Source organism: Thamnophis sirtalis, unplaced genomic scaffold (genome assembly GCF_051295495.1).
Source record: "Thamnophis sirtalis isolate CommonGarterSnake01/CBP01778 unplaced genomic scaffold, rThaSir2_p1.2 scaffold_6, whole genome shotgun sequence".
Lineage (NCBI taxonomy): Eukaryota > Metazoa > Chordata > Lepidosauria > Squamata > Natricidae > Thamnophis > Thamnophis sirtalis.
In genome coordinates, this window is record NW_028261386.1 from 25,145,728 (window position 1) to 25,162,248 (window position 16,521).

General features: G+C 36.3%; 1 protein-coding gene across 4 annotated transcripts in view; it reads left to right on the plus strand.

Moving 5' to 3' along the window:
- NCOA1 (nuclear receptor coactivator 1) overlaps positions 1-16,521 on the plus strand; it is a 285,311-nt gene that overhangs the window by 81,549 nt on the left and 187,241 nt on the right. The window lies entirely within an intron of this gene.

Sequence of the window (16,521 nt, forward strand, 5' to 3'; positions counted from 1 at the left end):
TCTTGGCCACTCTTGAAACTTGAACTAGATCTTTGGAGGTGGTGGGACATAACCACCCTTTAGTAATTTCAGAAGAGCTAAGCAGAGTGCAAATTAATTTGGAAATTAAAAAAAAAAAGATCTTGGAAGAAGGCAATGGCAATCCACTGCCATATTTTTGCCAAGAAATAACACGGACCTGTCTACGTAATCAGAGATGTCAAACTTGCATTGATGAAGATTTTACCTTTTTTCAAGTATTGTAATCAATTAAGTTGATCTGCATGACCTGGTTGTCTCATCATGATTGCAGGCCCCTAATATTTCTTGAGGTTAGAGATACACTAAATAATCCTTTACCAGCCACCAAGAAAGCAAACTCTGGTCTTTTTCTGTTCCACATCCAAAGTAATCCACTTTGTGCCAGCAAAAGCGATACTGTCTGGTTTACCTGCTGTACTGAATATTATTGCAGGCAGATGCATCAATTCCAGGTGGCTATTATGTGTTCTGGCAGAGATGCCCCCCTTCTTTATGGAGATGGGCTTTTGCCCTCCATGTCCATTTTCTTCTTGACTGCTGACTTTCTTTCCCCTTCTAAGAGCCTCAGCTGGTGAACCTGTTTTTCGTTTGTTTGTTTTGCAAGCTTATCAGTGGAAAGTGAAAAGTTGAACCTCATTAGACAAATGAAATGATTGACTTTTTCTTTTAACCAAATGAACTTTGTAAAAGTTCTGCCAATTACCCTTTCTAACTCAGGTGACTGGAAGAATAGTGGAACTATAATGTTTTCTTTCTTTCTTTTTAACCAATCCAATATCAGACAAAGAAATATGTCAAATACACGGGGAATAAGTGGAGAGATACTCATACACAAAGGTTGTCAGTGAAAACCACATGTCCCGAAGGACCCAGCCACAGAAAGAAAATAGTTGAAGCTTGCTTTCCCAACATGGGTATCAGAGGTGGGTTGCTCCCGGATTGGCCTGGATTGGCCGAACTAGTAGTAGCGGTGGCAGGAGGCTCTGCCCAGATGCTTCTATGCATGTTTCTCCAATTCTGGGAGTTGAAATCCACAAGTCTTCAAGTTGCCAAGGTTGGAGACCCCTGATCCAGGCCATAGTTGCAAAAAAAAAGTAGTAGGGAGATTACTTATTAATAAGTAAGCAATTAATAAGTAATAAATTAAAAATTCTTCGGCAAAATTACCCTTGTAATACATAATGTAATGTAATTTTGCCAAAATTTGCTACTAAATTATAATTATGCCCTATTAGCCTTTCGTAGAGTGATGAAGACGTAGTTGAGCCAAGCTTTAGCAGGAAGAATTGTTATGTCCAGATTTGCTTATGCATATATATCTATGATTGTGGTAGATTCTTTAGGTTTCATATTAGGTTTGGTTTGATTTTGTCTATTTTTGGTTTTTATTTATTTGTGCTGCCTTGAGTAATAAATTGTTAGTTGGGCAGCCTTATACATTTCTTCAACAAATAAATAAACTGGATAAGAAGGGAGATGCTGTTTTTTAAAATGTGCATGGCATAAATAGAAAAGCCGCTCTGAGCCCCAAAGAGACTGAAAGCTTATGTGTTTGGTTTTGGGAAAAAATGGTTGTATAAACTTTAATTCTGTTTTTTATTTTAGCTCCAAAAACATTTTTTTCTAATTTGTATTTAGTTCAGGCAAGCTAAGTTCAAAGTATGGTTTATTAATTAGCTACAGGTATACTTCATACCAAATTTAGAATTTGCGTATGACAGGAAGTTGACATTTTGAGTTTTTCCCTCTCATGTACATAATGACTTGTTTTCTTACTGCTGAAGAACATATTGCTATAGTATGCGGATATGAGTGAGTAAAATTCTTTGTTTTTTAAGATCAATTGTTATCAGTTATCTCTCATCAGGATATAAAATGCGTCAAAAGTAGCAGTGCCACTGGGTGTTGCCATCAGAAGTCCTGGGTTATACAGTAATCTGAGGTGGGGAAAAATGATGACATCTCACCCTTTCTTGGTAATCTCAATCTCTCCCCCACATCTCTCCTTCTTTATTTTATTTTTTATTCGTTTGCAGTATTTAATTTTTTGCTTACCCTAATGCTCTCCTGATGTTTTCTTTCCTTTTCTCCTTTCCTTTTCCTTCCCTTTTTCTTTCCTTGCATTTTTGTTTTATTTGAACAGATATTTAAACATCTCACCAAGAAAAAGGAGGGACAAAAATGAATTAAAAAGAAATTTTTAGCTCAGTAAAATTAGACCCGGTAATCTTAGATCAATACTGCATAGAAATGTTACCTTATATCAACAAATTAATAATCATAATCAACAAAGGCAACCAATGTTATAATCAGTAAAAAAAAGGATTGCCATACAGAAATGATACAACTAAATGATAAGCTAAAGGATATATTTTCTCTTTGAAGAAGAGTAACATAAATGGGCAATTCTTGGTGACTAACCATTGCTGCTTTCTGTTGACCTCTCCATAAAGCATTAGAAACAGATACAATAAATCTAATCATCTTTGAGTAAAAGATAAAAAAGTTTAACATGAGGTTTTCAAATATTTTGGTCTCATTTTAAAATATTATTGAGGACCTCAATGAGCTTGGTTTATGTGGACTATGTCTACAATATTTATTGTGTTTTAGAAATTAAATAGGAGATTTTTAAAAATATGTATTTATTTGACTTTGGAGACTTCCTGAAAAGGTCTTGGGGAACTCCAGACCACACTTTGGGAAACAGTGGTATAGATAACTCTAATCAAAGTGGTATGCAAAATGTTAACAGATTTATAATGAAAAGTATATGAGCACTACAGGAAATTGTGGTAACTTGCGGCACAATTTATTCAAGAAGCATATATCTTAATAAGCAATGGAATCCTCAGAGCTTCCTATTTCCAAAACACATTATTTTCAGATTGTCTAGAAGACCACAATGGTTGGTCAAAAAGTTGTGTAAATAAATTACATGTTTAAAACTTTCTTCTGAAATATTTATGACTCAAAATATTCTGATGCTGAGATCCAGAAGAGTACATGGAAAACTAGCTGTAGCCATAAGATAGGAATACTGCACTGTTTCTTTAATAACCACTAGCAAAGATGCAAATTTTCTTATCAAAAAGAAAAAGGTCAAACTGGGAAAGCAAGCCAATCCACGTAGTCCTCAACATACAACAATCATTTAGTGACCATTTGAAGTAACAACGGCACTGAAAAAAGTGACTTATGACCGTTTTTTCACACTTATGATTGTTGCAGCATCCCCATAGTCACCCGATCAAAATTTAGATGCTTGGCAACTGACTCATATTTATGACGGTTGCAATGTCCCAGGGTCATGTGATCACTTTTTGCAACCTTCTGACAAGCAAAGTAGATGGGGAAGCCAGATTCACTTAATAACTGTGTTACTAACTTAGCAACTGCAGTGATTCACTTAACAACTGTGGCATAAAAAGTTGCAAAATGAGGCAAAAGTCACTTAACAAATGTCTCACATACCAACAAAAATGTTGGACTCAATGTGGTTGTATGTCGAGGACTACCTGTACTGACCATACTATTCAGGAAGAGAGCCTCAGTAGAAAGCAGGCATTGATGAGGGAAACATAATATGAATATCAGGTAAATAAATAGCAGTTGAAGCCAAAGAGTCATTGGTTAAAGCAGGGGTGTCAAACTTGCGTCCCGTGGGCCGGATGCATCATAGGCGCTGGCCACGCCTATGTCTGGTTTAATGAAGGGGGAAAAGGTTGTGATACGTCATGTGATGATGCCCTGACGATGTGAGTTTGACATCCCTGGGTTAAAGGGTTTATATATTTATGCCAGTGATGGTGAACCTTTTTTGACTTCGGTGCCAAAAGCATGAATGTGCGCTCTACCACGTGCTCGTGTGCCCACCCCCATAATTTAATGCCCCCCCGTGCTGCGCCCCCTGCGCATGCATGCATGACCCTCCCCGCTGCCCCGTGCATGCGTGCATTGCTTTCTTGGAGAGTGAAAATGGCCTCCTCTGCCCCCCCCCCCGGAGGCCCTCCAGAGGGCAGAAACGGTCTGTTTTCTGACTTCCAGTTTGTGTGTTGGACCATTTTTTTACCCTTCGGAGTCTTCTGAAGCCTCTGGAGGGCAAAAAACAGCCCAACGTGCAAACCAGAAGTTCAGGAATGGACTTCTGGGTTGAGCATTGGGTTGTTTTTCGCCCTCTGGAGACTTTAAGGAAACCTCCGGAAGGAGAAAAATGGCCAAAAATGAAAGCCAAAATCAGCTGGAGCTGACAGGGCAATGCCTTACGTGCCCTAAGAAATGGCTCCATGTGCCACCTGTGGCACATTTGCCACAGGTTTGCCATCACGGCTATCAGCATAATTGGGAAGCATTACTTGAAATAAGTACTGCTACTTTGGCCATCTAATAAAAAGGAAGGACTCACTGGAGAAGAGCCAAATGCTGGGAAATATTGAGGGCAAAAGAAGAAGGAGATGACAGAGAATGAGGTGGCTGGATAGAGTCACTGAAGCAGTAGGCTTGAGCTTAAATGAACTCCAGAGGATGGTAGAGGACAGGAAGACCTGGAGGAACGTTGTCCATGGGGTCACAATTGGTCGGACACAACTTCGCGATTAACAACAACAACTTGAAATAAAGGGTTCTAAAAAGAAGACCATGCATTTGTTATGTTTTGCAAGCCAGCTAATTCTGGGGGTTATGTTTTCTCACAGATATTTTTACTCCTTAATCTATTTGGGCTTAATATTGTTGCTGTGTTTTTAAGTTGTTTTGTCTTGAGAGGCCTCTTCTCAGGCAGATGCCAGTTTGTGTGACAGACCAGTCCTATAACATAATGGTCATGCAATCTACAGTGCTCCAACATTTTTTTTCATTATTATTGTGTTACAGTATATTCATTTTGTTTTATTAAATATTTTAACAGATGTTTGAAAGCATAACCAAGAAGAGAGAGAGAGAGAGAGAGAGAGAGAGAGAGAGAGAGAGAGAGAGAGAGAGAAGAGAAAAAACAGATAGAAAAAATGAGAAACAAGGAAATGAAAAAGAAATAGAAAAATATTTATCATTTGTATAAAACTGAATGAGGATTTTCAAAGTAACAGTAGGTTAGACTGAATAGAAAAATGATCTTATATCAATTTAGCACTTTAAAGTTATTATTGAAATCAAACTAATATTTAGTCATTAACACTAGCAGCCAGTATATAGGAGCAAAATAAATTAGAGTTTCAGTGTATTCTGGAAAACTTTACCTTATCCTAAACCAGATAATAAGTAAAATTATAAATCCATATGTTAAGGAAAAAACCCATATTTGAATATGATGCAAGTCCATGCAAAGAGTTACACTCCATAAATGGTCTCCAAGTTAAATTATATTTAAGTTAAAATTATATTCATTGTTTGGTTGTTTTATATACATACTGTGAACTGCCCTGTAATAATACATGTTATGAAAATCTAAACAGTGATTTAAAATACCAAGTAAAATTGAATGCAAATCTGACTTCAAGTGGTACTGTGAGGATTTTCCCACTTGTTTCACAGAAGAACAGATAGAGTACATTTTAAATTAGAATGTCTAAAAAACACTCAAAATGTTCCTATGATGTTGTCCATGATCTGATCAAACACAACAATCAGAAATGTAAGTGCATAAGGGCAGAATATATGGGAGGAAACAGTGAAATTATCTCAGATGTACTTTGATCTGTCTGGATGCGTACAGTATTTCTAAATCAGGGGTGAAGAAATATGGCCCCCATATATAAGTTCAAGAGTGAGCCTATCTGCTTCCGCACAGCCAACACTTTTCTGATTATATCTAGCTCTGATGGGGTATTTTCTTTTTTCCAATATTGTGCATAGGTTACGTGCGCCGCAGTTAGTACATGTATAATTAGATAAAGTGTATCTTTCTTAAACCCCTCCGGTATTATACCTAGGAGAAAAAATTTCTGGTTTAAACAAAATTTGGTTTCCCAACATTTGTTCTAACCATGATTGAATCATTTTCCAATATTTTTTTGCCTCATTGCATGCATGTCCACCACATATGACAAAAAGTGTCTGGTGAGAAATATGGCCCCTTTAATGAGCTGTGGACTTCAACTCCCAGAATTCCTGAGCCAGCTGGTTCCCCATCCCTATTCTAAAGGAAGGATGCCTTGAATTCCTTTCAGTCATAACCTGGCTGCTTAAATATATAGAAAAGTTGTAGGTAAAAGGCATGTTATAATATATGACATGATATTGTTTAAAAACATTAGGAGGCGTTTTAATTAAAAATATACAGGTAGTCCTTGATTAACAATAGTTCATTTAGTGACTATTTGAAGTTACAACAACACTCAAAAAAGTGGCTTATGGCCATTTTTCACATGACTTTGACAACATCCTGGCAATCATGTGACCAAAATCCAGACGCTTGGCAGCTGACTCATATTTATGACAGTTGCAATGTCCCAGTGTCATGTGATCACCTTATGCAACCTTCTGACAAGCAAAGTCAATGGGAAGCTAGATTCACTTAACAACTGCAGCAATTTACTTAACAAATGTGGCAAGAAAGATCATAAAATGGGGCAAAGCTCATTTAACAAATGTTTCATTTAGCAACAGAAATTTTGGGCTCAATTGTGGTTGTACGTTGAGGATTTCCTGAACACTGTTTTTGAAACCATCTGGAGCTCACTCACAATATAATTTCATATTACATTTTCTATCCCTTGTGTGTTTATGTTACATTTATAAGGATAGAGGTGATTGCTTGACTTAAATCATGGTATATACAGAAAGGTCTTCAAAATCAGGTGGAAAGATAATAGGTTTAGGTTATCTGATATAGTGACATAATATATTACCAGGATCATAATTCAGCAAAAGAGAGTGTGCTTATATACCTGAAAATTGTCTTCTTAGATTGATAAATTACATAGATTTTTGTTGAAAGCCTTTACCTTTTAACATTTGAAAGGATTATAATGACCCTACAGTGAATTTCATCTAGATGAAAAACTCAATTCTAATTATCCTAATATTGGGAAATAGGATTTTGTTTTGCAATGTCATCTATGAGAGAATGTAAAGAAAAATAATGGCAACACTTGCTTTAAAATATTTAACTGCAGATGTTTTTTCTATGTTCCAGAAGCATTGAACGAAAAATTGAAAAGCACCCAATAATATTTTATCTAACAATCTTTTTAACTGAGTAATTTATCTTAAATGTTCTAGACATACATCCAAGTTTTTGGCACAGTCTTTAAAAAGATCATTGGTAAACAATAATCCATTTCATCAGAAATTATGGGGCATTCAGTGAATCTACTGTTTTGTATCTTACAGTCATAAATTAATCTTTCAAGAGAAGCAAAAAAAGGAGCTTTGTGTATTAATGTTAAATGAAGAGAGTGTTCAATCTATGATTTTAGGTGTATGAATTTTAGAAAGGACAATGATTCTTAAGTTGTTGATCTGAACTTGCTATGCATGAATTGTGAGTATGTTTAAAGGAACCAGGTATAGGAGACATTTGAATCACAACTGAACTTTTTTCAAAGTTCAGGGGTATTTTTTGTGGTTGAGAAATTGTCAAAATGACATCAAGATATGTATAGAATCCATGGGTTATGATTTGTCCAGCAGTCACACGAGCAATAAGATTGTAAAGATTTGGCCCATTTTTAGATGAAAGGTATCTGTGTCTAATAGTTGAAAGGGATTTCAAAATATTATGATTTCTCAGCAGTACGTCAGGACTATTTGTATGTGCCATCCTACTTAGACAGCTCAGGACAAGTTAACTACACGTTTTCAAAAATACATGGCTGGATCTAAGTCTTTTGGGGGCTGAGCCATTTCAAACTTTACTATTCAAATTTGAACCAGGAGCAGTGTTCGGAACAACATGGAAGTGTATTCAACATCCATGAGCAAATGTCATAATTTATATTCTAATCGTCTTGCACCATGATTGAAAACTGGTTTAGCTTGTTAGTCTCCTCTTTTTTTAAAAAAAGGATATGACAAATGAGTGTCATTGGTTTGCATTCCCTCACCCATAAAAATGTTTAATGATTTGTTTCCCTTCCCCTGAAACCTAGGAAAGTTTGATTGCCACCAGACTGCTTATAGCACACAGCTTAGAGAAGTTCTTGTCCAGCTGTTTCTCAGTAGCCTTAATGTTTAAGACATGGTTTTAATTCACTGAATGGTTTGTGGGACTTTTACACAGATTTTCCCAAGGGTTGCTCCCTTTGGATAAGGAGCAAAGTATGGGAAACCGAATAAGAGAAGAATGTTGTTTTCCCTTTTTTTTTTTAAAGGGGAGGAATGTATGTTAAGATACAAGTCTCTTGTTCTAAAACGGCAATATTTTAACATTTTGAAACAACGCTTCTACAGGAGAATCCTTCACCAGTTTGAAAGCAGCCCCAGATGTCTCCAGGCATTGTTTGTAATAGGCAGAGGATCAGAAATCTGGCTTAGTTGTGCTAGAAGAGCTGCTAGGAGATATTAGAATTTGCTGGAGGAGGGAACAATCTGTTTTTCCATTTCTGGGACTGCTTAAATTTGGAGCTGATGGATATTAGGCAGTGGTGGGATTCAAAAAAAATTACTACTGGTTCTGTGGACGTGGTTTGGTGTGCATGGTAGGGGAAGGATACTGCAAAATCTCAATTCCCTCCCCACTCCTGGGGGAAAGATATTGCAAAATCCCCATTCCCTTCCCACCCCACTAACCTGCTTTCCAGCTCCATTCTCCTGTGCAGGGCAACAAAAGAAGACCCAGTCAATCAGCTGAGACTCTGCAGCTGGGACTCGAGAAGCAGTGAATAGATGGGGGCTGGGCCAGCCAGAGATGGTATTTGCCGGTTCTCTGAACTACTCAAAATTTCCACTACTGGTTCATCAGAACCGGTCAGAACTGGCTGAATACCACCTCTGATGTCAGCACAACCTTATCAACAATATTGAGTTCATTTTCAGTCAGTTCCACAATCCTGATAAAAGCCCCATTTAATTTTCCCCAATGATAGAAGAACGCTTCATTAACACACATGATATTAAAACACTAGTCAGTATAACATATACTATAATACCTCCCCCTCCCATTACTTGACTTTCCCTGCCTTAACCAGACTCGTGCACTGAACTTTTGCCTGGCTGCAGCTGGCTGCTAAGTTTCATTTCATGCCACCATTATTTCTTTCGGTGGGAATTTAAATGCAGGGGGAAAGACATCTCCATAGCCAGGCAGCTTTCCACTCATTCCAATAATTTAGCTTTTTCTTTTAAAAAATGCCAAACATATTCAGCATCTGCTGAAAACATGGGGAAGAGGGATGAAAGCATTCCCTCCCACTCCATCTTTCTGTTTGGAGCAGATGAGTGTTTGTTTTTTTAAAAAAACAACAACCACGAACTGGCTTGGCTCGGTTAAACAGGGCACCAACTGAATGACAATTTCTGCTTTTTGTGTTGGTTGACTGAGGGAATCTCTGATTGGCTCATGACATTGTATGCGCTCAGCTTTCAACATTGGCAGGATGGAAGGCAATTTGCAAAGCTAAATTCAAATCATTCTGGAGCCACTGGAAAGTAGAAGTTGTCGTTATAAAAGCACTGTTAGTTGCATTGAAAAAAATACTATCCTTATTTTGTTTTGATGACAGAGACATACAGTTGAAATGGCTAATTTGTGACATATGCAAGACTCCACATTAAAATGTACATTTTTAATTTATTCCCTGACCTTGCTTGAACATATACCATAAAGAGGAGATCTCTGGATAATTGGTTCCAACTGCTCTGTTAAAATACTTTATTTTATATGCAGCCAAAATGCCTTCCTATAACTTAAAACTGTATCTTTCACCTTCTCCTTTGGAATGATAAAAACAGGTCTTGAGCATTGTGGCTGCATACATAAAAAGCAGGTGGAGCTTCAATCTACCCATTGCAGCTGCAATCTGGATTTCCTTTGCCCTACCCCTGGTCCATGTGTGTTGGGAACCTGCGCAGTTTACTGAAGCAGCAAAATTGTTGGCACTGTGGAAAAATATTCTTAGCAACCCACTTGAAATAGATGTGTTCATAGTCTTGTCTGCCAAAATTTTGTGGAATTAATGAAAGCTGATACCTTTGACTGGAGTGCAGGAATTTGAGTTGTGAGCTACTTTTCATGAATGGGTGTATAAAGTGTTTTTCCTTTCAGATTGAAATCCAGCCAGTCTGAATTGAATAAGGTTGCCACAAAATATTACACGAATAATGTATCCTTTCACTTGCAATTCCTTCCTCCCAATATTTCTGATTTGTGGTTCAAGCACATGGGATTTCCTTCACAAATACTTAGCTTTTGCAGGAATGAAACTGACATAATAACAGAAAAATGGGGAAGACATTTTTAAATTGATTGTTTCACAATTTGGAATATTTGGCAGTAATGTGAATTAAAAATGTAATATCAGTACTTCAGAAACTTACAATCCCTTTGCAATAAGAAAAATAAAAATAAAATTTTTGAATTGATGTTTTTTTTCCCTTTTATTCCCCTTTTTGTTTGGTCATCTTATGTTAAAAAGATGCTTTACAGCATTAAAAGAGAATATAAGTTAGTATCATGGTTTTAGTTTTACCACATGCCTGTATCAGTGTGTTTTTTAGAAGTTATAAATACATTTTAATATCAAAGGAACTATTCCTTCAAAGGGAATTGTTGTCTTTTATAATTCACATCAAAACTTCAACAAGGGGTGGAAACATTCTTGTTCATAAATGGCTTGCTCAGAGCAATTTGGCTTACTTTTGAGGAAACTGAGAGGGTTTTGAGGCTGAGTAAGCAAATAATGAAATATATGAACATGCCACTAGTTAATTAGTGAATTTTAATAGATTAATATCATGCAGATATTTTACTGGCATATTTGCAGTACAGCTACTAATGAATTCCAAAGTCAATGCCACGTATCTGCAAATCTTAAACTAATATTATGCCTTTATTTCTTTGAATATGGCAGGAATATATTTAGAAGGGTTTTCTTTTATATAAATATATAAAAAGGAAAGGTTTTTCACATAAATATGCCATGTGACCCCCCTCCCCCCCCGATGGAACATTGTTTCATTGTTGCATGGAACAACAAAATAAAATGTACAGAGCAAACATTGCTTTTTCTGCCAGAGGCAATGTTTAAATATGTCAAGGTCTCAATATTACCTAAAAATTGGGAAACAAGCTGGGGATCAGTGCCTTTTGCCTCTGGGTTTATATGTTGACAAAGATTTCTTCCCTGTTTCTATAGTATTGTTCTATCATACTGGTAGCCAGGAAGAAACCTGGTAGTGTTTCTGTTCATTTGCATGCAGACTCATAAAGTCATTAATCATTAGCACCTTTGTATGTCTGAATCTTTTGAAGGAAGGTAAAATAATATAAAAAGGGAGTGGAAGGTCCTTGACTTAATAACAGTTCATTTAGTGACCATTCAAAGTTATAGAGGCACTAAAAAAGTGACTTAATGACTGTTTTTCACACATACAACTGTTGCAGCATCTCCGTGGTCATGTGATCAAACTTGGCAACTTGGCAACTGACTCATATTGTAGTGTCCCGGGGTCATGTGATCACTTTTTGTGACCTTCTGACAATCAAAGTAATTGGAGAAGCCAGATTCACTTTGCAACCATGTTACTGACTTTACAACTGAAGTGATTCACTTAGTAACTTGGACAAGAAAGGTCATAAAATAGTTAACAACTGCCTTGCTTAGCAACAGAAATTTTGGGCTCAATTGTCAAAAGTCACAGACTACCTATAGTTTTAATTAAATGAATTCCTTGCAGAAAGAGATGCACTGTTTCCCTGAAAATAAGCCCTGGCATTTTTATGCATGCACCTAATATAAGCCCTATCGGCAAAATATAAGTTTTACTTGAGCGCCTGTGCAGCTGCCCAGCTGCCCATTCCTTCTGGTTGCAGTGCTGCTGACAAGAGGTGAGGTGGGGTGGGGTGGAGCTGTCCCATGCACTCCGCAGTTGCTTACCTCTGCAGCCAGGCCATCCATGTCCCAGCAACTGCCTCACGGCCACAGCACTGGTGCCTTGCTTGGCCTCCTCTGTTGTGGCTGCGAGCAAGCAGAAGTGGGCCAGCGGCCATGCAGGGTTTTATTGGATGGCTGAAGCAAGTGTCGGGGCATGGCTGTGGGACCCTGAAGTAATTTATTTATTTATTTATTTATTAGACTTATATACTGCTTCATAGGGCTTTCAGCCCTCTCTAAGCGGTTTACAGATTTTTTAGCAAGTTGAGTCAGCAACTTGCCCCCACAGTCTGGGTCCTCATTTCACCCACCTCGGAAGGATTGACCTTGAGCCAGTGAGATTTGAACCGCTGAACTGCAGATCACAGTCAGCTGAAGTGGCCTGCAGTACTGCACCCTAACCACTGCGCCACCTCGGCTCTTTTCAGTAAAAGAGCCAGTGTGGGGACACATGGGGGAGCTCCACCCTTCTACCTCTCAGCGGCACACTACCACACCACACAGCCTCACTACCCTACTACGAACAAGCTGAAGAAGTGGGCCTCCGATGCATAGGGAAGGGGAAAAAGACAACCCCAAAAATAAGCCCTAGTGCCTAGTTCAGAGCCCAAGAGAAAATAAGACTGGTTTTATTTTCTGGGAAACATGGGTATCTACTTTATAATAATGTTAGGATGTTATAGAAAGCATTTTTTTCTGATCAAGTATAAAGTCTTCAGACTTTGTTTAAGTAACCAGAACATAATCCTTTTTGAAAATGGTTTCTAAAATATTATCTATCAAATGTTTCTCTGTTAGTTCAGATAGCTGAGAAATTTTGTGGTGATCTCACCTTGGATGTATATTTTTCTGTTTCTTGGCATGTTCTGTGGTAAAATCTGTGAGTTGTTATTATTTTGGTGTTCTATGTATAATATATCCATTGAAATTATAATGGATGAATTGCAAGCTGTATGATTAGGATAAAGTGTTGGTACCACAGGCCATTTATAAATGGTGCCCACTTGACCTGCTTTCTTCCTAATATGCTTTTTCAAGCGGATACTACACAGCTGAAGATTAGAGATTAAATTGTACCTGGGCCATTATAGAATCCAGTTCCTTTTTATCAGGTTACTTCAGAGTCAGAATGATGATGATATGATTTCTTGCAAAAAAACTGGAACATATCCTAAGTGAGAAACTTTTACAGAACCAAGATAAACACTTCTGTAAATGTGACTGCTTCTCCAAAGGAAATATAGAGATAAATTAATGGAATAGAGTATACTTTACTATGTGGTTCACTGGACAAATATTTACAATCTGAATTCAGATAGGCTGAATTTTGGAAACAATTGAGCGTTGGATTGCCCACTTGGGGACTTAATTAAATATTAGTTTTACCTTGTGTAAGGCAGTTTGATCTTTCCATACAGACAATCATGAGTTCAGAATGTCACATTTTTTATTATTTACAAGTAGAATATGTAGTAACTCTTGGTTCATTTGAATAACATTCATGATAATGACTGAAAGTTTTAAAAATATAGTTCATCCTATATAAGAACTCAGCGCCATTTTGCTATGCTAATATGTTCTGTGATATTTATGAGGTCATTTTAGATGCCACTTTGGATAATTTTGGAGCCAATATAGATTTATTATACTTAGATTAATTTCTGTTGGCATCATCATACCAATCATTGCTAGCAATTATCTTTTTACATTAACATACATATTTATCCCATATCAAATTTATATTAGCTGGAGATTGTATGAAAGCATTTGAAATGACATTTATCATTCTTACAAAATTTCATCTTGTTCTTTCTGAATAAATTTAACTTCTGTTGAACAATATTTTACTTCAACCTGAATTATTTTGTATTTCAACATTCATCTTGCTTTGCTAAATCCTTTAATCACATTATGTTTAAGAAAGCAGAAGTAGAGATGATGGTGGAATTCTACCTAGATTAATATGTGTAAAGACTGCATTTGCTAAATGCTTGAAAATATCTGACTGCTATTCAGGGAGAAGTTCTAGAATGAAAATAATCCTAAATTGAGATTGAGATTCAGATAAAAAATAGGAATTAAAGACAATGAATAATAAAAACAATCATTTTGGATCTTCACATAATCTCTGGATTACAATAAATCTGATAAAAAGAAGTATGCATGGAAACAGAATATATTATTTAGCATCCAGATCTGTATTTTCTTTGGAACTCTATAGAGGTTTTCTTTTTTTCCTCTGTTTGTTTATTTAATTAAAGGGTGGGAAACTGCATGAGGTAATTGCTGGTTCTAGCATTACTTGAGAATTTGAGAACCTTGTCTAATTTTGCATGTTGTATGCTCCATGTATTGGCACATTCTTGTTGTATTTAATCCTCTGAACTATTTTTTTTTGTTTCTCTCTCCTCCCTCCCCTCTTTTTATTTACCTTTTTAAAAGCAAACTTGACATATTTTTTAATTTTAAATGTGTGTGCATATCAAGAGCTTGATATCTGGATTTCTGTTTTGCTGTTAATTAACTTACATAAAATGGCTTTGTGACAGCCACATCTATGCACAAGACTTAGCGCATTGGTTTTTAGCTGGTTAGAACACCCAGGTGGGATGTACCTAGGCTAAGACTAGTGGCAGTAGCATGTTAGATAAATTGTTTATCCTCTATTAATATTGTTAATTCCGCTTAAAGCCATTTGCCACTAGTTTGTGATGTTGAATCGTACAGTTCAGTTTCATATCACGTAGAACATATTTTCATTGTCTATCTAAATATCTTAATATTCAAATGTACTGGATGACTTTCTGGTTCTAATGCTATAAAAAGGGAATCTTCTCCATGTCTCCCTTGACAGTACCATGTAAAACTCTTTTCCAAACCTTTTGCAGATACAGTGGCCAATATTATGTATTCCAAATGTACACTAAAATGAAATACTTAAGGTATTCAACTGGGTCCAGACCTAGGTTCAAGCACACACTCAGACTTGATACTCACTGAATACCTTTACTTACTAGTCATTAAATCCACTCTATGACTTAAAAGTTAGATTAAAACTAGGCTGACTTTTCATTGAGCTTTTTATCATAACTTCAAAATTCCTTTCCTATCAGTTCAGGCTCCCTTATCATGAGTCCTTATCATGAGTCCTTATCATGCAATACGATTTTGTTGCATAGTAGATCTCCTCTTGCAAATGAGGGTTGAAAATAGGTCTGGATTTTAAAATCTTAAGGCCATTTTAAAATAGCTGTAAGATGAGAATTTTGTGTTGATCTTTGGAGACTTATATTACTGCACCAGGTCCCAAGGTTCATTTTTAATGTGGGAAATCTCATGGAAATCAAACACTTATTTTTTTAGTTCTCTGAATCATAAAGGCTTGTTAATTATATTTCTGCATTTATTTTTTCTGAAATTTGTTTTGTCTCTGATTGTAAATATGATTAGTGATGTTATTACATGTATTTTCAAACTGGAAGAAAATTCCCATATTCAAAATTTGAACATTTATGAATCAAATAATTTATCATAATCATCATCATATTCTATTGGTGATTTGTGTTTTACTTTTGATGTTTTGGATTTATATTGTGGAGTCTTGTAAGCAGATTTGACTGGTAATGAACAGGAGTGAAAGAAGTTAAAGAAATAAAGAGAAATGAAAATTACAAGATAAAAAATATAGCTAACGCAGTGTTAAGATTTGTAACTGATCTGATTAACTATGTTGTACGAATACACTATTTAGTTAATGGGCCAGTATTATTTATTTGTTTAGGAGCATAAATTTATCATCCATTATAGAAAATTTTCTGGAGAGGAGGAAAGCAAGCAAGGGAGCTTTGTTATACCCCATCTGACAGATTCTTCCAGCTTGCCTAAAATGGGTTTTAAGTCCAGAGCTCCAGTTCATCTAGAACTTTTCTATGAATGTATCCTTACATGTTGTTGTTGTTGTAGGTTCCACTGAAGCTCTTATTAATTTTAAACACTGTTCAGTATTATCTGCCGCCTTATCTAAATTTATTATGCAGTACATCTCATAACATCGAGGTATTAGGCTACATATCTTTAAATAAAACATTTTATGTGATAGTGTGTAATCTTGTTAAGATAATAATTGCAGAATTGGTTTTATTTTGGTGTCCCCTTTGGCACAGTAGAATATAATCCGGAGGAGTTCCCCCCTCCCCCCACTTGATTGGACCAAAAGAAAGCAGCTATAGCTTCTTAAATTTGAAAGATAGGAGCAATTGAAGTCTCTGAAATCAATTAGCCAGTTGGAATGGTCTAAATATTGTTATGCTGTCATTTAGTGAAACTGGAAACAGACTAAGAATTAGTTTGCATCTCAAATTTATAGATCAGTAAATGTGGGGATGCTCTAGAGACCAGACCATAATGAAAAGCTGCAGTAATTTGGGGTTCAAGATAGACTCCTTGTGCTATGTATTTTGTTTTATTTCTC